Source organism: Haemaphysalis longicornis, unplaced genomic scaffold, assembly GCF_048455015.1.
Source record: "Haemaphysalis longicornis isolate Haplotype H1 unplaced genomic scaffold, Haemaphysalis longicornis Haplotype H1 scaffold_1, whole genome shotgun sequence".
Classification (NCBI taxonomy): domain Eukaryota; kingdom Metazoa; phylum Arthropoda; class Arachnida; order Ixodida; family Ixodidae; genus Haemaphysalis; species Haemaphysalis longicornis.
The window spans coordinates 443964302-443988078 of NW_027526203.1; positions in this window are offsets into that span (position 1 = coordinate 443964302).

The window sequence follows — 23777 nt, forward strand, 5'->3', positions numbered from 1 at the left end:
GCATCGCGCTGCTGAGCACGAGGTCGCGGGTTCTATTCCAGGCCGCGGCGCCCGCTTTTCTGATGGAGGCGAAAAGCAAAAACGCCCGTGTGTACGACATTTCGGCGCACGTTAAAGATCCCCAGGTGGTCAAAATAAATCCGGAGCCCTGGCGCGCCTCATCGCCTGCGTTGCGTTGGCGAGTTAAACCCTACAATCAATCAGTCGATAATTTGCGGCCAGTATCTTTCACATCGTGCGTGGGAAAGATGATGGAAAGGGTTGTGCTTAACCGTATGCAGCACCTGGATAAAACCCAGCAAATGCCAAACACCATGTTTGGATTTCGAAAGCATCCCGGAACCGATGACGTGCTGATTCAGCTAAAAGAAGAAATTCTCCCCCGCGCCACTCGACACTCCCCCGAGCAATACTAGCGCTCGACCTCGAAGGGACTGTTAATAACGTGTCGCCCGAGGAAATTCTACGAGACCTTAACAACGCAGGACGCGGGAACAGAACATACAACTACATGGTAGACTTTCTTTCAGACCGCACAGCCACACTCAAAATCGGGAATATCACCTCAGATACCATCACCCTGGAAAGTAGAGGTACACCTCAAGGCTCGGTCCTCTCCCAGCTCCTATTTAACATCGTGCTCCTGGGTCTCCTGGCAAGGCTGGGGAGTATTCCAAATTACATCATGCGCTCTACGCAGACGATATAACAATTTGGACTGGCACTGACTCACTAGGGACACTTCAAGACAGCCTGCAACAAGTAGCAAACGTTGTAAAGCAATTGCCAAAGTAAAGCGTACTGGGATGTTCACCGCAGAAGTCAGAACTCTTGTTGGTCCGGCGTCGTCTCACTAAAAATGACAAGGACAGCATCGAAATCGATGGGCGCACAATAGCCGTGTAGCTCACTCAGGGTACCTGGGCTTTTCGTACAAGCTAATGAAAAATGCGGAATAATGCTCTAGCGCCTCGCCAGAATGACGTAACAAGTTGTACATACGATTCGCGGAGTACTCCGGAGCATGACAGAAGACGATACCACCCGTCTTATGCAGGCCTTTGTTCTCTCAAGGCTGACATACGCAGTGCTCTACATGACACTCACCAAGACAGATACGGACAAACTCAACACCTTCATCCCTAACTCCACGAAGCACGTCTTCGGGATCCCCATGAGCGCGTCAACCGACAGGCTCCTCCGCATGCGTCTGCACAACACGGTGGACGAGCTCATAGAGGGCCACCTCTCCAGCCAGAGAGCACGGCTTGCAGTGACAAAAACCGGTCAAAAACCTGTTGAACCCAATCAAATGGAGCTCCCCAGACCTCAATCCGAACAAGCAGCTTCCTAAGCGATGGCGGCGTCATATCATGTCGCACCCATTGCGAAAGAACATCCATCCGGTTCACCCCTCCGGCCGGCGTGAAGCTGGCTCCAAAGCACATACGGCACCCTCCCGGAAACGGTCTGCGCGGATGCATCCGCAATCCATGGTAGGAATGCAAGGACAGTGGTAGTCACCACAAATACTGAGCTCCTTGTCAGTGCAACCCTAATAACCGCATTTACCAAAGAAGCGTAGCAGCTAGCTGTGGCGCTGGCCCTCACGCAGACGGAAGCCACGGTGGTTGTAACAGACTTCCAGGAAGCGTGCAGGAGCTTCAGGTCGGGTTGGGTGGCACCAGCAACGCACCGCACGCTCTCAACCAGATTCCCCGACAGAAAAGTACGGATTGTGTGGACGCCTGCACATGCTTCCATGGAGGGCAACGAATCTGCCCACCAAAAGGCCCGAGAATTTGCCGACAAGGCCTCGGAGGATGTGGAGAAACCTATACCTCTTGTAACATGCCACCAAACAATACAACATTACAAGCTTAATCCACGGAATTTCCCGCTACCTTACCAAAACCTCACGAAATCTCAAGAAACAACACTTAGAAACAACACGCCTACAAACCAACACTCTCCCCCATACAATTAGGATACACCGGATATCCCCCACCCAATATCCAGCAGAATGCAAATACTGCCAAGCACCTGGCACACTAAGACATATTGTCCTAGAGTGTAGAAAAAACAAGCACCCACCACCCCTTCCCCGCATCCCAAATCCTCAAGAGCAGTGGGAGACACTGCTGTCCAGCCGGGCCACTCCTGCTCACCGAGAGGGCAGCCAGTGCTAAGACAACTCATGAATTCCTGTGAAGAGGGAACCACTCCTGCATCTCTCTCTCTCTCTCTCTCTCTCTCTCTCTCTCTCTCTCTCTCTCTCTCTCTCTCTCTCTCTCTCTCTCTCTCTCTCTCTCTCTCTCTCTCTCTCCTTCATTCTTGCGTTCAGCTTCACTTTCAAACGTAGAATGGTAGTTTTTGTCGCAGCCTGAAGGCATTCTTGATGAAGTATTTAGCAGAAGACTAGATGGGTAGCGTTTCCCCTGGCGTAGCCGCAATTTCCCCCCACCCCCAGTCTACCATGGTTGCCAGACCAGGAGTGCGTTGTGGTCACATTAGGCTAAGGTGTCACATAAAGTGGCGACCACGACGCGCTCCTGGTCTAGCAACCATGGTCGACTGGGAAGGAGGGAGGCATTTGCGGGTACGCCAGGAAAAACGGTACCACTAGATGGGTATTCGGTTTTGTACTGGACATGCTAGGGGAAATTTTGCGTGGCGTCGTCATTTGATGACGGCAGAGCCGAAATAGCTAACCCTTCGAAGGGAATGGCGGAAAGATCGAATACGATGACAGTCGATGATAGTATTGATGCGGACGCTGCGCTGTTTTGTGAGGAAATGAATCCGAACCCTGCCCCTCAACGCGGGGGAGAGAGAAAAAAAAACTTCTTTATTTGGCAGAGCCTTGTGGGAGTGGAGCCTTTTTACGCTGAACGCGGACAAAGGCGTGTACTATGCCTTATTACAGGACACTGCGGCGTGTTTTTACCTACCTTGGCTACGCCAGTGACACCAGCGTAGTGTCGGTATGCATTTAACCTCACCATACCGAGCTTACACTCAGTGCAGCCAGTGTAGGCTAAAAATAGCCGCATAATTCTACTGATTCCCCTTCTCACGTTAGTAGGGAGTGGTTAGTGATGATGACGATGACAATGCGTCGGGACGTACATTAACCGTGATGGTTGTTAACGTCATATTCCTGTCACGGGTGGTCGAGTTCTTATCTGTTTCAGCTGCAGGTCAATTCACTCATCCATGCTCATATCGGCATAACACAATCACCATCATCATCAGTCTACTTCGGTCCACTGCAGAACAATGCAGCTACCTTACTGTTCCTCCGAAAGTTTCCCAAAAATTACAACGGACAGTAACAACTAGCGGTGGTAATTAGACACCTAACTGTCCGAGTTTATTATTCACATCAGTCGGAGTAATACCACTGAAGATTTGCACTTGCAAAGCGGGGCGGAACTCGAAAACCAAGACTTCCTCGTCGTTGAGATTGTGGTACTGCTCAATATTTTCCGTGCGCAGAAAGAAATATCCGACATAACTCCTTTGAACGAACTCCTTGTACGCTTCTTATCTATCATGTCTCGCAGAAACATAACGCGGACGTTTGCGCTTGCGCAACGCAGAGCCTCGTACCTGGATTCGCGGGACACGACGGCTGTTTCCATCTGTAGCGCGGCGCCGAACTGGCTCCGCAGTTTATCGTGCTCATCGGCCGCCTTCCATCGGCGGACAAGCTACGTAATCAAGACGTTGCGGAGGCAGAGCGCCCAGTCCGGTCGCGTTCTGCGCGCCAGTGAATCGCCGCTGCTTCCCGCGAACGGGAGGGGGAGTCGGCCGCCCAGCGAGGGGTCGAGCGCGGCATTTATTTTGCAGGATACCGCGCGTGAAAGTACGGACAGCTCCCTCTCGCCGCGGAAGCCAGGGACATTTCGAAGAAACCACGAAGAGGAGGACCGCCTTTAGCTGCTGTTTTCTCACTGTTTATGTGCTGTGGGTAACTTCGGGGCTGCTTTTCCTTCGGCTTTGCTTTCTCGTGACACGGAAGCTCGGGATTCGCTTTGTATCCTGGAAAGAAATACGGCAAAATGGGAGGGAAAAATTAATTGGCAAGAAAAGCCGTTGTCCCTCCGGTTTATTTTGCTCGCCTCTGATTGGGGCAGTCGTACGTGGTGCGAGCACCTTCCTCGTTCAATCTCTTAGAAAACGGGAGGAAACGCCGGAGAACATCCTCTTGCCGGAGGCTTATTCGACTCGCGATGAAACTTCACTGCTGTCCCGCTGCGAAGACAATCCGCTTGCTCGTTGCATCCTTGTTCTAAGAAAGGGGAGAGAAAGAGATGAAAAAGAGGAAAGGAGAAGAAGACGGAGCTGAGTGCCATGAAATAATAATCTTATGCTATACGTCCACACAAAACCTCATTCTGCCTTGGTTCTTCGGTATCTAAAAAAACTGTGGTTGATTCCTCTGTCATAAGAATCGGTAAAACACGAAAGTGAAATGTGCAGTGAAATCTGAAGCTGAGCATGATTTGCGGGTTGGTGGCTGTCTTGTGGGAGTGCTTGGCGAGCGACGTCCTGCTGGCAGGTCGCTTCGGCAAATGTGCACTGGCGTCATTTCCGGGATGTATATGACGTCAGTGAATCTTGGTGTATCTCGGCATGAAACGCTTTCGTGTTAAAATATAAAACCCGAAAACTAACAACCCTAAGTTAATAACGCACTCTTTGGTTCTAAATGTTGCTTCCCCGCAAAAAGACTCTGTGTATAGGGGTGCACCCTTTTCAGGCCGCTTGCTTCGTTGCACTGGCTCAATTTCCGTGACGGATATGACGTCACTCAAATGTTTGTGTAACCGGAATAAAACACTTTCGTGCTAAAATATGATAAGGTCTGTTCATTCAGCCTCCGTTTTTTTATTAAAGCGAAGACATTTTTAGTCGAACCAATAGCGTCCTTGCAAAACACTAATGCATTTCCTCATAGGCCGGTTGGTCGGAGCAAAAGCTCTGATAAGATCTCTGGACATACTGCGCATGCGTGAGACAGTGCTTCCATTGTGTCAAAACGGTTACTTGAAAATCTTGAAAAGGGAACGGCCCTAGATGAACAATACATGCATCGATAAAGAAGGAGTACAACAGTACACCTTTATCTCGTAAGCCACGTAGGGGTACACATTTAGATCTTTCTTTTTTTTTGCGAGAGTTTGCCTTACGGCATAACAGTTATATATACAACATCACATTTGTGCCACGAAGAAACGTCAGCAGAGACCGGTACTGAGGGCCCCAGATCCACCGCTGTAGATCAGGGGGTCTCCCAGGATGGAGCCCTGTGCCTCGGAGGTGTTGCAGGCGAGAGGTCAGGGCAGGTCCATAGAAGGTGGCTCGTGTCGGCTTCGGACGCAGGGACCGTACAAAAGGGACAGGTGTCCGCAAACGGTGAATGATAGCGGGCAGGCCAAGCGTGGGTCACTGCTGGGGATAAGGCCACCCCAACTCGAAACCTCCGCAGCAGTACCTCCTCCCAGCGAGCGAGCCCACTGGGGAGGTCAGTTCCACGCGGTGGAAGTAAAGCACGCGTGGCGCGGCGGAGGCTCTCCTTTTCCACCAGCAGTTCTTCTAGGGTGGACACTGGAAGAAGTGGTTTCGAAGATGCGTTTACTAAGTGAGCGAAAAATCTTCGCATGGGTTCGTTCTTCGTTCGCGATTTGGGACTTTGAAGGTTTGACGATCGATTGAACGCACTTTCCTTGGATTGGACGAATCTTTCGCGCTTCTCTCAAGTTTGTTTCGGAGGGGATGGGGAAGTTTTTTCTGCGCAAGCATCCTTTGGCAATTCCCACGACAAATATGTCAGTCTGTCCTACCGTCCGTTCCGTAACACGTGACATGATGCGCGATGCCATGCGGGACACGAGATGTAATAAAAGGCCTACGGCCGTGGGGTTTGGGACGTCCAAGGCAAACATGCGTAGAGATTATCCCCTAAAATATATGCTTACGCACTCTCTGTAGTTGCTCTCTCTCTCTCTCTCTCTCTCTCTCTCTCTCTCTCTCTCTCTCTCTCTCTCTCTCTGTGTCTCTGGCTGCTCAGAATCTCAAACGCCCATAGGGGCAAGTTTTGAGGCTGCCCGTGGACGTTGGTTAACACCGTGATGTGTTCGAATTTTCGTGGCACTACACAAAAACAGAGGAGAAGGCATGCATTCTTTAAGAAGACATTGTACAGCGTGTAAGGTACCCCTCGTGAATTACTCAGGTGAAGATACTGAGATAAAGCTGTATTAACATGTACTAACATGTACTAATCATGTGCTAACACGTGAAATCATAGAGGCAGCTGAAATAGCTGAGCAAGGCGAGAAATGAAAAAGTGCGTCTTCCATTGTACTATCGAAAAATGAGAATTTAGGGTCTTCCATAATCTGAGTTCATTAAAAAATCCACTTGTCTGCCACTGCCACGTCGCAAAGCGGATGGCTGTTGTGTTTTGTCCAGATTTTTTTACAATGGGTTTGTGATATGGCTATAGGTAATTTGATGTAACGTTTTCTTTTGTTGTGAATGCATATTTAAGTTCGCGTCGTTTCCAACGTTTTCTTTTGTTGTGAATGCATATTTAAGTTCGCGTCGTTTCCATTAAAGCTAGTTGGAAGACAGCGCTTCTGTGTGTCTCTACTCTTTATCTCTTGTCGGTTTGTGCGCTGATGATGATGATGATGATTTCTATTGGTTTCCCCTTTGTATCGGGGTGATGACATGTCATCTGACCAAAAAGGACTAATATACCTATGTTTCATTCTCTTGGTTTAATACTACCGATGCTTAGGGCAGGCAAAAAAAAAAACACTTATTGGGCACAAAATACTTTTTTTTTCCTGTTACAGGTGGTAACTGTCCTAAGCAATATTCCCCTCTCTGCTTTTCGCCCACCAGCATTCTAATCTTCTTTTCGTCCCCTCGACAGCCTTGAAGTTACCTCCTTCTGTGCTATCCTTAAAGCCTAGGGCTTGTGGAAGCCCAATATTTCCTTCGTGTAGATTTGGATGGATACCCTCACATTCTAACACGATGTGCCGCATAGTTTCTGTTTCTTTTCCGCAGACCACGCATACCCCATCATTTTGTGAATACTTCCCCACAAAACTCTTAGTTCGCAGGCAACCTGCTCTAGCCTCAAAAAGCAAAGCACTGCCCTGGGAATTATCGTAGAAATTTTCCTTTCTGATGTTCAATTTCTCAGCCCTGTACATCTCTAACGACGTTTTAGCTTCCATTTTTTCCCTCCATTTATTCGTTTCAATCTGCCTTGCCTCTTTTTTGGTTACCTTGGCTGTTTTGGATTCCCCACTGTTCTTTCCGTATTTCCGAATACCGCTGTGTAGCGGTATTCCCCCTCCCTCCTCCCTCTCATTCACGCCATATTACTAACCACTTTTTGCACGGAGCGTTTTTTCTGTCTGTTATTAGTCTCCTTCGGTAAACACAACAAATTGGAAGAGGAACATAAAGCTTGTTCTACGAGCGCTGTCCTGGAGTTCTATAATGGCCTTTGTGGCCACGAGTGGTGCAGCGCGCGGCCGATGCCCCAGGAAGAAAACAGCCGCACGTAGTTTTTTATTATTTAATGTCCGTTCTCCTTCTGTCTCACTCTTTATCGATATCTCAAGGCCTTACGTTTACAAATGACTGCGCTGGTGAAGAGATCGAGTGTAGAGATAGACGTCTAATGCACACTTCTTCGTTTTGTGTCTGCACCTGAAGATATCGTTGGAAGTAGAGCAACTGAGGATGACTAGGTGGCTTTGCAACTTAATGCCACACTTTTCTTTATGGGCGGGTGTTGGCATCGAGATAATTTCATGCCCAGTGAAGCTTACCCACAGGAAGCCGCCAAATCCTCCACAGACGGCATAAAAAGGCCGCATCTATAGGCTGCGTGTAAATTGTTCAGATTAATTTAAAAACGCGTATACGCTCTGCAGCTGTCGATATTAACCTATCCGATCCTACATAACAATAAAGACGCGATCAGGCGGGCGCGCACGCACACACACTCTGTGATTGTAACGAATTCACAAAGGTTCCACTATCTGGATCGTCAATTCCATTCTGCTCTGACGGGGGTGGTACGAAGCGACGCTCGCATTCTGCTAACTGTGCTCCGCTGTGGTCGGAAACGCCCGAGGTCGGACCGCGAGCGCAACTGCCTTCACATTCACCGTCGTCCTCGTTGTATGCGGGTCGCAGTATACGGGCAAACGGCGAAGAGTGCCCTGCTTGCAAAGTTATAGGCAAAAGCCGCATCAGTCAAACGAGATCCAAAAGTCGGGCGGTCCGGTCCTTCTGACGCCTGTCATTCCGCTGGCGGACGTTCAAAGCGTTTGTTTTCAAGTAGAGCGCGCGCCGCACCAAGCGGGGGCCCAAAGGAACAAATGTTTTTACGCCGCCCATGCACTGACGCAGACATACAAACAAAATACGCGAACAGCGCGGTGTCCCGAGGGACGCCGGCGGAATGATAAGCCCGCATTGTTGCACCACCGCGAGCGCTGCGCCGTGGCGGTAAAGATCTCGAGTTGAGTTCCTTCATTGTTTTTCACCCAGAACATAGGATGGATAACCACTGAGGAGGCGATGCGTATATATGCTGAAGAGAGAATGGGTGCCTTTCCACCACTCTAGCTTTTGGCTATCGTGGATTAGTCTCTCTGTGCTCTTAAAATCTGATAACAAAAATAGGGTGATCGAGAACGCCATGCTCATCGAACCGGCTGTTTGAAACACGGCCACTGACGATCTTGATCGATGCCACTGCAGATCTATGTGTGCTCAGCAGTAATGCTGCGAAAAAGATGAGCCTTTGATGACGCGTAAACAACCGTTAGCGCATGGTCATTATTGTATGCACATGACTCCACCGGTAATATTTGTTAACCTTAACTTGGCACAAGTAACCGACATTCTTCAGTTGTAAAGTCGTCACTCTGAGTACGGATGTATGTGTGCTTGTATGTGTGTGTGTGTGGAAATGGGCACAAAAAAGCATACCAACTTCAATTCGATGTTTCGAACAGGGACTGTCCTTCTTAAAGAATGAATAAAACAGTGTACATTACAGCACGGTTATACACACTCGACACTTGAGGGAAGGAGGGAGAGGCGGGAAAAAAGTACAAAGAGAAGGATAGGTGCGAAAGTGAGGCGCAGATCAGAGCGAAAAGCGGAAATGAGGGGACTTCAGCGAATCCCAGGAGCAAGGGCGACAAGTTCAGGAGAGGTCAAGCACGGCCAGGTAACTGTTGCCAGAATCACGGGCACGGTGTCCGTGATTCTGGCTGAAGTTGCCATCAAATTTTATTGCCATCAAATTTATGTCCGCTGTAAGACGCAGGCTTCTCCCATTCGTTGGGAGTGGGAGGGTTCGGCCTAAGACTGCGCATGAACATAGCAGCTAATGTTTACTCAAGTGAGAAATTCTTCTAGATGTCGAGTTCCGTCGGCCAACTGACAAAGACAGCGCTAATTTTAGCACCGCCATTTTCGTCCTGTATCTCTCTCTCCTGCTGCGGTGGTTATTTGTCTTATTGAGGGAAAACACCCTAGACTTCCCGTAAATAGGCAACATATTTTTTAAAATTGTGTTGCCCTTTTTTTTTATAATTGTCCATGCGAAATGCGGACAGGCACTTAAGAAACGGATATTTAGCCGTTAAATCGCGGACGTATCTTCCGAGCGAGCGGGGCTAAGTTATATTTACCCCTTCGACGACACAGAAAAAAGGCCGCCTTGTCTATCGCTCTCCGCCGCTGTTGCGTTTTGTCAATGTGGAAATGATAGGTCCCGTCCCGTCGCCGTCATGAAGGCGCCGTCGGAACAAGGCGTGTCGGAAGTGCTGTCGCGTCCGCCTATTTTTAAGGGCCGCCAATCGCAGTTCCCTCTAGGGCACACGTCTTCGGCTGCGTCCATTTTTTTTTGGAAATATAGCGGACGCGATAACTAATATAAACTCAGTAAAGGCTTATCTGCCTATGTGGACACTTTCGAGCATCGTAGATTTCAGAGGGAAGGCGGAAAACCACAATTAATGTCAAGAAAAGAAAGACGGCTTCCGTTCACTCTGTTTTCTCGGGTGATTGTTGCTTAACTGGCAACCGAATTTTCAGTGGTGGCACGCGTAGAGTTTCATACTCATATATACTGATATACTAGAGGGAAATCTGGCGGAGCCGCGCTTCGGCGAGCGTTCCGTCATGTACCGGGCAGGCACGTTGCGCTTGTCCTTGGCATGGCTCATGAACAGGCTGAAAACTTGGATCTTGCTGCAAAAGCAACAATATTACTGTGGAAGAGTTACCAACTTCGCTTTGGTGTTATAAAATTGAACCTCCAAAAAGATTAATTTGTCAGTGATTATGTAGAAGCTTCATGCACGATGAGCATGCAAAAAACAATACCCTTTTTTTTTTGTTGCGTTTGGCTTCGAGACAAAAAAAAAAAAAAAAAAAAGAAGCCATATGGCTAGCTTAGCCAAGTAGACGAGGAACGTCCCCGTCCTGACTGGAGGAACAGCGCCGCACGCAAGCTCCACCTGATTTTGCACTTGCTTCGGTGTACCGAGTTGCCTTTCATGACATTGACAGGCCAGCCACAATAGGTGCGTCTCGCTTTTCTTTAAGTCTTTGTCGTCCCTTGCGAGTGCTGAAGTAGTTTCTCTTAGTTTATCCACACGCCGAATGTTTATATTTATATTTATATTTATATTTATATTTATATTTATATTTATATTTATATTTATATTTATATTTATATTTATATTTATATTTATATTTATATTTATATTCTGGGCATTTCGCCGCGCTGGATTGATGGTGCATCAGTGCTAGTGCTATTAAAACCCTTATTCCCGATATTCCAGTCCGAAAATCTAACTCGAGGTCTGTTGCTTCCACAAATATTTGTGAGCAGTTGGCCCTCTCTTCCTACCTTCCTTCCACCATATATAGCTCTCTCTCTCTGAGTGCGTGTGCGTCTGTGTGTCGGTACGGCCGAGATACTTTTTGCTACCGGGAGTTCCGACATCTTAAATAGTTTCGGCTACTAGGTGTGGTTTGTAGTGCCATCCAATTACCCCCCCCCCCCCCCTATTATATTCCCGTGCTCCATCCCCCCCCCCCCCCTCACTACGCCTTCTCTTTGCGTGCTGTATTCTTCGTACTTCATTGTTCTTCCTTTAGCAAGGCCCAAGCATTTACAGAAAGGGAAAGAAAATAAGCATGCGTGCTAACTGCCCTTGCTTGTTCACGGATGAACGAGCAGCCGCAGCTCGAAATGTAACCAGGATTTCTCCAATAATCTGCGCGCGATCAAGTACACGTGTTTGCCAATGCGGAAGCAACCGTTTTCGCAAGACAAACAGATGCGGACATTTGAGCCAACGGCACGCCGTCTTTGAAGCTGGGGGCTCCCCGCATGATAGCGTCTCGAAACATGAGCGGCTTCGCATCGTTTTGTACGGGATAATGCTTCACCCCGTGGCGCCTCAAGTGAAACTACCTGCTTATGTACCGACACACAGGTCCTCTGTACCTACGCGCATGGCTGAGCTTGCAAGTGCCGCCTCGAGGCGATACCCGGATTGGAAGAATGGACGCTGGTGGCGCACAAAGAAGCACGACTCCTGGAACGACCTCGTTATCCTGGTTCCGCGACAGCCCGACACTCCACCTAAGGGTGCCTCACGGTGCAGATGGGGCGCACGAGGGAACAACGCGCGGCAGCGGGTGTTTTTAAATGCCCGGTTGCCGACTCACCGCCGTTTTTGTTTCGTGTAAGATAAGCGCGGGCTTGAGAGCATGCGAAGCACGTCGCCGAGCTGCACCGGCAGTCACGCCGTTGCGCGGTGGAGGGCCTACTTTTTTTTTTTTTTCGCGCTCGCATACAGGGGGTGCTTTTAATTTGCCGTCCACCAATTTACTTGACTTCATTCGGTTGATTACGCGCACGCCATAAATCACTGGTCCGCCGTCGCCTGTGAAATCAGGCTCGGAGAATCGTCTCTACGTGCTTCGTGTGCGTTGTCTCAAGTTGACTTAGTATAGTTCACCAATTAGAAAAAAATATATACTAAAGCGGGTGTTTTTCTTTTTACGTTTTTCCTGGCATGTCAAAATATCGAACGGCATCTTAGATTAAAACATGAACGGGAACGACAGTGTACGTGACCGTGGACTATGCGGATACAAACAAGCTTACAGCCGCATGAAAATCGTGACCCTCTCGCAATTGGACATATTTCCTTAATTTCACAATTATTAAACGGAATAATGATGAAGCTTACTGGTTATTTACTACATTTCTATTTTTTGCGCTTTTTTTATCTGGAGCTTAGAGGATGGGATTATAGTTAGGATGAGCGCGCTTGATCGACGATTCCAGTTGTGCCGCTTCTTCTGATGGAAGAAAAAAAAAAAAAATAACCGGTTACCGCGACACTCCCGAATGCGAAATTCAAGCTAAGCTGTTCAGGTGTTATGATTTTAAGCATAACGTATACAGCTCCAGCCGTAATTCAAGTTTACGAACAGCAGCACGTTTTCTCGGAGTGATAGTATCAGTAGTAACAAGTGTAAGGTAGAGAAGGAGTACAAATGACCCGAGTTGTGCCACTGTGCGGATATTTAATAGACACTCGACGAAAAATCATTCCAACGAAATGCCGCTTTTGTGTCCGAGTTAGTCGCGTAAGTACGAACACCGGCTGCGCCACTCAGGGGAATCATCTGCGACGTGCTTAACAGCATGCGACATCCGAGCGAGACTGGCCTCGCTGGCGTGCACGCACTGCGGCGCCACTTCGCGCATTCTCCACGTTTCGGGTGCTTTTTTTCCCCTTGGTTTAAGCGAAGAGGCAGACGGAAAGGAAACGGAATAACGGGAATCGACAAAAAAAAAAAAAAAGTCTTGATGGCCGCGAAAGGACATCGACAAGAACGAAGGAGAGCCGTGACTGGCCGCATCGTTTGCAGGTGAGTTACGACGAATGCACCATTACGAACTTCCTGCTGAGATAAGTGACTGCGGCGGCACTGCCGTCTTCTTGGACTCCCGTGGCTCAGACAACGCCCTGTGGCGGCTCTCGCTGCGCCCGTGGAAACGGTTGTCACGGCAGCAACTTTTTGGGGGGCCTGAGCCGGGAAATGCCTCCGGGTCGCGTCAACGCGGTAGGGCTAATCGTCTCCTGCATGCGAGGTGACAGCAATCGACACAGTTTTATTTTTTATTGGCCGGGAAGGAGGATGCAGTTAGGGCCCAGATGATGTCGTGTATTACAGTGGAAAGCAGTCGGGGAGAAGCTTAGCTGGCGGGTGATAACTGGTCCCCCGCGTGTGCGTGGGCTCGCAAGGGTAAATGTCACTCGTCACGCAGTGTTCGGATTAAAAATCACAACACCTTGATGACTCTGCAAATCGCGGATTTCTTACTGCAAAAACTAAACACGGCACAACAAAATTCATTTGATGGTTGTAGGTTTGACGCGCCGACGCAGCGCAGGCGATGAAGGCACGCCGTAGAGGAGGGCTCTAGATTAATTTTGACCACCGGGGGGATCTTTAACGTGCGCCGAAATCTCGTACACACGGGCATTTTTGCTTTTCGCCTCCATCAGAAAAGCGGCCACCGCGGCCATGAATCGAACCCGTGTACTCGTGCTCAGCAGCGCAACGCCTTAGCCACTGAGCCACCCCGGCGGGTGACAACAAAATTTCCAGAGACACTATTCACACGTTAAAAGCTTAAGGATTGCCACGTTTGGTTTCAGTTATGTATCCTGTTCACGTTTGCGACGTTTAGATTCAGCCTCGGGTTGCTTTAAGCCTTCGCATGCATTTCGTCCTGCACGTCGTAAACTTGAATCCTGCTCCTTTGGCGTTGTGTTACCACCCAAGGCGGATATTGGAGTGGTTGTGGGTCTAGGTGCGGCGAAAGCCTGCCTTTGTGCCCGTCGCGAGGCCTTCTTGTGTTCCCTTACGCTAATCCTCCCGAGACATACTTCCGAGGTCGTCCACGCTTCGCACGAGCCGCTGAGGTATGTATGCACGCTACACAGTCCAAAGGTAAGAGGTGGGATACAATACGCTCTTTGATGGTAATAGGCATGTTGACGTGACGGGCAAATGGGGATTGGGGAATGCCCGCAGTGGCCAACAATCATGACTACAATGAGAGTGCACGTTTAACAATTGGACACTAATGCTTCCGCATTCTCTACATCATGAGGGTTGTTTAGGCACGCTAGTAATTTCCTTCATTCGCTGTGCGTATATGTATTGAGCCATGGCTTAGGTGGGACAGCTTAGTGTCACTAGATAAGGCATCAGAGTACCGCCACTGAGGCACGCAATTCAGCAACGGCGGCCATTTTGGTGTTTATCAGCTAGTGTTGCGTGAGTTCCGCTTATACGGCCTCGCCGCTAACTTCGACCCGGTCTTTTGTTGACAACAATGCCGAAGATGCCGCAAAACGGCATCTTCGGACACATTTACGCTACTTAAATTCTGCTACACGAGTTATCTTTCATTATCGTTCGAAACGATGTCAGGCGCGCGCAGCCGCAGAGCTGGGAGGACAAGCTAAGCCTACCAGAGTTGGCCGACTAAAACGCATAAACAACAAAATGGCGGCGCCCGTGAATCATCGCAAGGTAAACAAATGTCACGTGATGCGAACTGATCAATGATCATGGCCGCGGTACGAAAGAATAGAAGAAAAGAGTGCCGATACTCTGTAACCTTATCTAGTGAGACTGGGACAGCTTAAATGACTTTGCCTTTCCTTCCGGGAAAGGAAGCGAAAGCTGCGTTCGTCCGTCCTTACTTCAGCTCTTCTTCAAACCACACACCTTCGCAAAGGCTGTGGCTACACGCAAGCAATCTTGATTTCGTATCATGCCATTTCGTCCGTATCGGAAGCCGATTTATACCATGCTCCCGCTGCTGGAGCGAGCGTATATCCTGCTTTGCGTCGGCAGCCGCTTTGTGCGGTGCGAATATAGCACCCGAGATCGAAGCGCCTCGGCGTGGCATACGTTATTGCTTCGTTCGAGGAGCACGTACACACGGCCGGGTGGAGAGGAGGCGATAGCAGCAGTAAGCGGTCTAATTATCGAGGAAGTCGCATCAGAACTACGTGCCCGGTGAGAGTCACCCGCTGCGTCCATATACTGTATGCTGCGAATGGGGCGCCATTTACGCGGACATGTTTCCTATGTGCTACAGGGGAGGGTCACGCGGCAAAGCTGCAAGGGCTGATCACGGCTGCTCTTCCTTCCCTTGTTTCCTTGCGGCACCGTGCGAAGTCGAGTTTATAGTTTGAAACGGAAGTGCTTACACGTTTCCTCTCCTTGCCCATTGGCTCTTCGCGACGGTGAACATTATGCCCTACATACCCGACCGCCATGGCTGCTTTTAAATTCGAATCACTTCTGCGGGGACAAAACTCGATTCATTCGGCTTACGGTTATGTCCACGCTGGGAGTGGGATCCTGTGGATATCGTTCCCATAGACCCAATAAGAGATGAAATCGATGAAAATAAATGTTGCCTGCCATTGTTTTCCATTGTTTAACGACATCGCGCTGTCGTGAAACAATGAGAAGCAGAGTACATCGATATACACAGTGCTGACGTTTACTACGGCGGGAGGAAAGAACCATTCTTTGGAGAAACGAAGCAGACTGCGCCCGTTTAATGCGCGTTCTTTCGATACACGCTCTAGTCTATACACTCGCAGTGCATCCCGTTGACTCGTGGCGTATTCACGCCTACGTCCTTTCCGTATTAGAGATGAAGCGTTTCTGCTATGATCTTCTGGTTTACTAGATGATCGCCCTTTGATTGATTGTGGGGTTTAACGCGCCGACGCAACGCAGGCGATGAGGCGCGCCCTAGTGGAGGGCTCGGGATTAATTTTGACCGCCTGGCGATCTTTAACGTGCGCCGAAATCTCGTACAAACGGGCGTTTTTGCTTTTCGCCTACATCAGAAAAGCTGCCAGCGCAGCCGGGAATCGAACCCACGTCTGCGTGCTCAGCAACACAAGGCCTTAGCCACCGAGCCACCACGGCGGGTATCACCTCCCTCCATCGTGGTTATTTTGTATATTCGCTACCATAATATTCCTCGCGATCGAGTCCGCCCCATATCGCGCATCGCAGAGGCGTGTAATAGAGAAAATATTTTGCAGAAACAGTTCATTGTCGCCAGTCTAGTCATTCTATGCTTACTTGAACGGCCACGCTGGCGGCGGGGAAAGTTACATCGACTGACTTTTGCCTAAATTAACCTTCGAAAGAGGCTCCTACTGAAAAGTATGCAGATAAGAGCTGTAATAAACGTGCTCTATACAGAGAGAGAGAGAGAGAGAGAACGCCTTTAATGAAAGCTGAAGAGGTCAGCCCAACTAACGGTAGGCCTTGCTACTCCAGAGGGGGGAATACAGTTAAGGTGACAGCGAAAAATAGAGAGAAAAAGGAAAGAAAGAAAGGGGAGTAAAAGGGGAAATGGACACATATACAAAATGTAAATGCTCAGAGAGTTCACCGAACCTCTTCTAGCCCTGTTTCCGCAAGAAAAGTAAGCAGTGTTTTTGTACCCAGCACTGCCTCCTCACGATTTCGCCAGGGTCCACGGAAGTGTGAGTGTCCTAGAGGACATCCGCTTCGTAGTCGCACAAGTGCTTTCGATGCTGTTGCCCGCTGAATGGCATATCGCGAGCAGTGGCTTAAAATGTGCCTGATGTTGTCGGTAGCAGAGCACACTGTGCACAATGGCGACTCTACCCAGCCCAGCTTAAACAAAAAGCTTCGGGTGTATGCAACATTAAGTCGCAGCCGGTGTAACACGCCTTCAGTGCGCTTTGGCAGACCCTGTGGATACGGGAAATCGCACTGAGGGTCTATGGCATGAAGAGGCTCATAACTGCTCAGAGGATCCTGCCAAGCCGGCAGCTGGAGTTGCCATCCTAGGTCGATTGCAGCTGCTTTGCTATCCTCGTTGGAAAACGGGATTCCAACGGTGGAGTTGAGGTGGTGGGCTTCTCTGGCGACCGCATCGGAGATCTTGTTGCCCGTTATACCAAAATCACCTGGTGTCCATTGAAGGAAAATTTCATGTCCTTCGCGCAGGGGTCATACAGGTGTCATACGATGATCAAGAGGAGAATTCAGGAGTCGCCTTCAAACCGAAACCAACGCGTCGACTTCAGGAGGTATAGCAGTGAATAGCCTTTCGGCTCGGATTGCGTGAGATTGTTTTACTGTTTTTTTTTTTTGACAGCGCTGAAGCATAGAGATATGAAAGCCTCTAAACTTGCGGTGCGTATTGTTGTTAATGTTGGTCGTATGATGTTTAACGATTCCGATATTAAGTCACGCTGGTTGACGTGTGGTAGCAATACTGTTTTAGTTCTCGCCGTCTTTTTTTCCTTGTTTTAGACATGCTACACGCAAAAGTAGAATATTTGATTTCTCGGTGAGATCGGACCAGCTTATCTTTTTTTTTGCCTTCAGTACCTTTTTTTTTCAAAGCGCATTATGGTGTTGTTTGTCTTGTATATCTAGAAGACGAATAGGAAAACACCAAACGAAGTTCATGTTTAATTTCATGTATGTAAGAAGAGACAGCTACACTTCTACAAATACAAAGAAGCAATGCTTTCAAAATTTGTACCCCGATAGGCCCCTTCTGTAAGTATAAATTATGCTGTTGTCAGCCTGTTAGAGTGTACATTAATTAGGGTTTCGCTCTTATCATTTTCGTGTTCTATACACAACTTTCTTAAAATATTTATTTGCTGAAAATGGAAAAGAGACATAAGGACAGCCCGCCCGATATTTTCCGCAATCACTTTATGGTACCTTCGCATTTCTTCTGAGCAAGTTCAGATTAAATTGGTAGGACAGACAAAAGAGAATTTCCGTGCACTTCAGACTATTCTATTCAGTGAAGGAGAAAATCCTTGGATGGGAATGCATCATGTATTTGACTACAACTTTAATACGGTTCCCTTCTTCCTGGAGCGAGTCTCTATAGACACGCGGATTAAGAAAGCCAGCTTTCTTACATCAACTTCCTTCGCGTGATACATTCCATCATTGTCATGCGTAATCCTGTTACTAGCTGACCCGAGCACTTCATTGAATCTCCCACTCAATGGGTTCTCTCGAGATTAATAATAGCCTTAGGAGGTTGTTGATACGTCGCTAGGATCATCATCAATCATCCTTCCCTCGTTTGCGCACCCTACTGACCTGCCTTTTATCCTTCGAGAATGCTACAACATCGCAGTAAGCACAATCTTGAATGCTGTTATCCGCATGAATGGTAGTGCCTAGAAAATATTTGACTGACGAGTTAGTTTAGTTCGGCGTAAAGAGCACCCACCGAACGTTTATCATCCCACAGCAAACGACTGAGCGAGTCGTGCGCTCATATACCGATTTTAACTATTTAAAGGTCCACTTCAAATACACAAAATTCGTCTCCCAGTGTGATTATTGACACAGGAATTCAAGAGGTCGAAACAGGGAAGACAACTTTGGCTAGAGAAAAAGAGGGAAATTTAGACAGTTCTGACTTGCTGTAAGTATACACGACCCGTGCTTTTAGGGGCGAAGCCCTTTAGGCGCTCGGTCTGTCGGCGTCTCATGTCGTCGTCGTAACCATCGTCTCATGTAGACACGGTACTAAAACACTGAGACATTCGTTTACCCCTCGTGCTAGAACGTAACGCGTACTAAAAAGACAACGGGACTCGTTTACGCCTCGCGCTAGAGAGTTTCGTGTTTCAAAGACAAGAGACTTTTACAGCAAAGCTGTATAACTCTACCCCCGAACGGTCTCATTTCCATTGGCAAAAACGCCAAGGCGCCAAGAATACACCTATTGGCGGTGAGATCTTTGAGTGGCGCCCCCTGGCTCTGACGTCGGCTTAGGGATTCGCGTCGCTGTCGTCTGCTACACTCCGCTTGTGAGGGGCAACAGTGCCTGGGCTAGAAATCGCCCGCTTCGTTGCTGTAGTGCGCTAAATAGCGTATTTCTAGCGACTCAGTTATTTTGCCAGCTTCTGACGCATCTGAATAATTTGAAGCTGTATGCCCCACAAGTTTGCAACACACGAAGAGATAGAGAACAACTTTCTTCAGAGTATCGGTCAGAAGATCATGTGTAACTCGTCCTTTCTTGCTTATTCGCGAGGATCAGCGATCAGAGCTTCTCGATAAGTATTCAAAATGCGTAGGCTTCCCTGCAGTATTTTTGAGATGCTCCTATGAAGACTCAACAGTCTAATACTACGTACCAAGCAGCGGCCTCTACACGCTCATCGCACAGCAGGCTTTCTTCTGTTTCTTTCGTTGTTGTCTTGTATCGGATTAATGTTTCTTGCTTTTTTTTTCTGCCCAACGCATTAATTTTGCTGCGCCGTCACCAACTTCTTATTAGGAGGTTTCTGGGTGTTTGGGAGCCTCACAAAGGTCGTGTGGATATTTCCTTCATTTTGTATGGCATACATTCCCTTCTTCACAAATTCGCTTTCATTACAGCTGCGTGCAAGAAGGTACATATCCGCAGCGTGGTTTTTTTATTCACATGCAAATACAATGAGAAGGTTTGTGCTACGCCACCGCGATCGCGCCCTAAACAACGTGGTCCACAGTACTCGAAGGCGGCTTTCGTGCTCCGAATTTCTATCGTAATTATATCGTTATCATAACGAACTGACTCTCAACTCGAACAATGATGACATGATTACGGTGTTGAAGGCATGATATACTCGCAAACTAACGTAATAAATAGTATACCTGCATATATTACAAGACTCGAAACCGAAGAAGAATTCCAAGTAGCTCTTTATTGCTTTTCAACCCCTAGCGCGAAGAACAAATCCTATTCTACTCGGGATAGCGTTCTATGATTTGAAGAAAATTACTTTTACTCTCTTGTCCTGGACTGAGGACCCGGCCCACTAACCAGATCGATTTATTTGTTAAACAAAGTTTTCCCCTCCTCCCTTTCCTCCTGCTCCACCTCCTCTTGAGTGCAGTTTTCCTATAACTCATATCCGAATATCGGGAAGATGTGGCTGGGCAAAATGTTCCGAAATATCTCTCCAGGACTTAACAAACATATATGTGTTACTATAAATTTAACGAAGACGTGACTCGTTTTGCTCAATAAACCTCCATACTGGTTAGATGACTAGTGTATATCAGCACGCGCTTATATACACAGTGGGTTATTTGGAACTCAACCTACAGTTTTTGCAGTCTATAGTGCATGTCGGCAAACTTTCATGCCTTGACAACGTAAAGTGATGTGACAAAACGCGTTCGAGCGTTCGGCAAGGTTGCAAAAACTGTTTTACCTTACATATGATTACCGGGAATCGTGATGCGTTCTGCCAAAGCCGACAGCCCTGAAGGCCTAGAATTTGTTTTGGTCTTCCATTTTCGCTGTTGTCGGTTATTAGCAGCTGACTGTTCCTTTTGTTCGAATGCTTACATGAGAAGCTGACGCCTAGCTCCGATTCTTCGCGTTCCGCACAGGACCGGCTTCGCAAGGAATGGGGTGGCGCCGGCAATGTTTCTCCCGTAGCGGTATCCAAAACTATACTTTAATGGACACCATGAGCTGCGATTTTAAGCCTATTATTATGATGAAAAGTTGCCCACACGCCAATTCTGGTGCGGACAAGCATCAGACGTTGACTGAGCGCAAAGAAACAGCAGGGAGAGCGATCCTGAGTGAAGCAGACGACAAATGCGCGAATCCCTAAGCTGACGTCACGGAGGCGCGCTTCGCAGCGCCGCCTGTGTTCGCGCTCACCGCCAATACACTGCATGCTTCGCCCCTCCCCAGGTTTCACGTTAGTGGAGATGTCCCGGGATTTTTTTTCTTTTTTTTAACATTTCAGGAGTTCTAAACCGGGATTTGCAGATATGCCGGGCTGCTTCCAACGGAAATGCACGCGAAAGGTATACGTGTATGGGCCGTCCGCCGGGCTGGAAAGCTAATGGGGTTTGAGGAGAAGCACTGAAAAACCTCTTTTAGCAGCAACCTGTTCAGAAACGACAGGACATTCGTGTTAAAAAAATTAGAGCCCTTCCACTCATGCAAAGATGGAAGGCTAGCGAAGCTGTGTTGGTGGATAGCTATATTGAGTTATGTATGATGACCCTCAATATTGATCGCGAGTGAAGACACATTCACATAACCTTTAAAGCAATTCTAAATTAATACTCATATAGCTTGTTTCGGGATTGTTCCTATAAAACAAGAATTACGCACGTTCTTGTAACCATACTCCCTCCGTTGACGGCCATGCAATGACAGCAGACGGGAACTCCGATTAAATACGGTATATGTAAATGTTTCATTGTAACAACAGTTGGTATGCTGCCCCGAGCCGTACTTATGGGAACTTCTGTTAATTCGAACTTCTGATAATTCAAACAAAATCCTGGGGTGCCTTCGAGTTTGAATTATCACGAATCTATTGTACTAGATTGAGAACTATAGAGCATTTTACACAAACTCTGGAGCGAGCGCGTACTATTCTTTGTCGCAGCGACCCCATAGACGCACCAAATTTTGGTCGGAATCTAGCGCAAGACAGCTATGATTAAAAAAAAAAAGCAGTTTCACTCATTTGTGAAAGCTGTCGAAAGAGCAGAGCATTGATTCGCCATAATGGGCTGCAGCGCCGTTATCCACTCACAGCTACCACCACATGCATTTCAAATTTCCCGCCTTCGCAGTGCTCGTGCGCCCCCTGCCTGAAACTGCACCAGCGGGAGTTCTGTTCTTTTTGTGCTTGCTTTAATTTCGTATGCTGGGGCTGTTTTGCGTCGTTTAGAACGCGGCATTTTTTTCTTGCGCTGCTGGAGCCTTTCTGCGGCATTTCGAACACTCTATTCTTTTCTTGCGCGGCTGGAGCCTTTCTGCGGCATTTCGATCGCGCCATTTTCTTCTTGCGCGTGGAGCTTTTATGCGTAATTTGGGACGCGCCATTTTTTTTCTTACCAACCCAACGAGCGTTCCTAACTAATCGAACGCGGGCGCTGCCGGTTAATTACGTATATTTTGCCTCAAATGCACCTACAGATTTCTTTGCGCTAAACAAAAGGGAGATGTAGGATAAGCGCCAGCGGTTCACGAGCTCCGAACGCTTATGACTATATAAACCGCTTGGCTTTCGAAGCCTCTGGTGTACGCCGCGACGACAGCGCTACAACGGAACGTCCTGTTTCTCTGCTTGGGTCCAGCGAGCGAGCTACGACGACAAGGCGAGCACCTAAAGTGCTGTGCACTTAAAACCGGCTCGAAGGAATGAATTTCTTTCTCTGAAGGATGACTATGTAGCTGGGTGTGTTTCTTGCTTTAAAGTGCAATAGGACTTCACGGCAGGAATTTCAACACGCAGACACCCGCTGCTCGGACGGCTAATCAATTTGTTCCACCTTACTTTTTTTCGTTTCGGTCCTGCGACTGCAGGCACCTGTTGTGCTTACTAGGGTACAAGGCGCCGCTAAACGCATTCTAGCCCCACACCACGCGCGAAAAACGACAGACCACATAGGCGGACGCTAGCAATTAAATCTCGTCATCCGTCTTCGTCGGCCCAGGGATCCTGCTAAAGAAAGGTTGGATACAAGAAAAATAATATAAAAAGACCGAAACAGCGTGAATGAAAACGACGAGATCTTTTCTTGTTTTTATTTTACTGATTCCATCGTTCATAACCGAGCGACGGGACTGGTTGGCACCGATTCTGGGGCGTGAGGTAATTAAAAAAACTGGAAAATCAGGCGTGACACTGGAACGGCAAGCCAATTAACTGCGAGGTTGACTTTCGAGCTCATTTAAGCTTTTTTCAATCACTCAAACATTTTTTTTTTTTGTATGAGTGGGTCCTGCAAGATGAAAAAGGGGTGATGCTCGCGACGTGTATTCTGGGATGTGTCGGCATGGCTATCGGCTCCGCGGTATGCCGCAATTACGCCCTCGCGTGTGTGCGGCAAGCGACTCCGCACTTTCCTTGTGACGTACGATGTGTGAGATGTGTAAGGTCTAGTGACTCATGTTTATGCCGCACCCAGAGACGACCCCTTTCTTGTTTCACGAAAGCGTCGAAAGCTCGAGAAAGAGATGCAGTTATTCCTTGGTTCCTGAGTAAGACTTAAGGTATCGAATTCTCAGAGCTGAATAAGCATAACAAGCGCGTCTAACTTCATTGGATGTATTCCGTGTTTAAGTACCTGATGGCAGTCAATAAAATACAGTGGGACAGAGCACAAAAAAGTATACTTCCTGCAAACAGAATCAAACTAGTGCCTCAAAAATGCTCTGACCCGCAGAAATACGAAAATAACAAAGCTACGCGCATATAATGACAGCAGGTTATTCTACTGTCTTATAGTTGTCGTCCTTTTTGCAAAAAAAGTTACGGCTGGTCCACGAAGTTATCTAATATAAGGGATTGTAATAATGTAATATTGTAATATTATAATGTAATATTGTAATATTATAATGTAATATAATATAATGGTTAATATAAATCAATGTGTATGTATACGTGTATATGCTTGCGCTGTTCTCTATTGCATGTATCGTCCGTTGGCGAGGCGTTCAGTTAAGTGTATGTCGCTGTGTCGTGCTGCGCTTCTTCCCAATCTGTGCTCGCCACTGTGCGGCCTCTGTAATGTTGCTTACGTTAGGAATAGAGGAAACACGT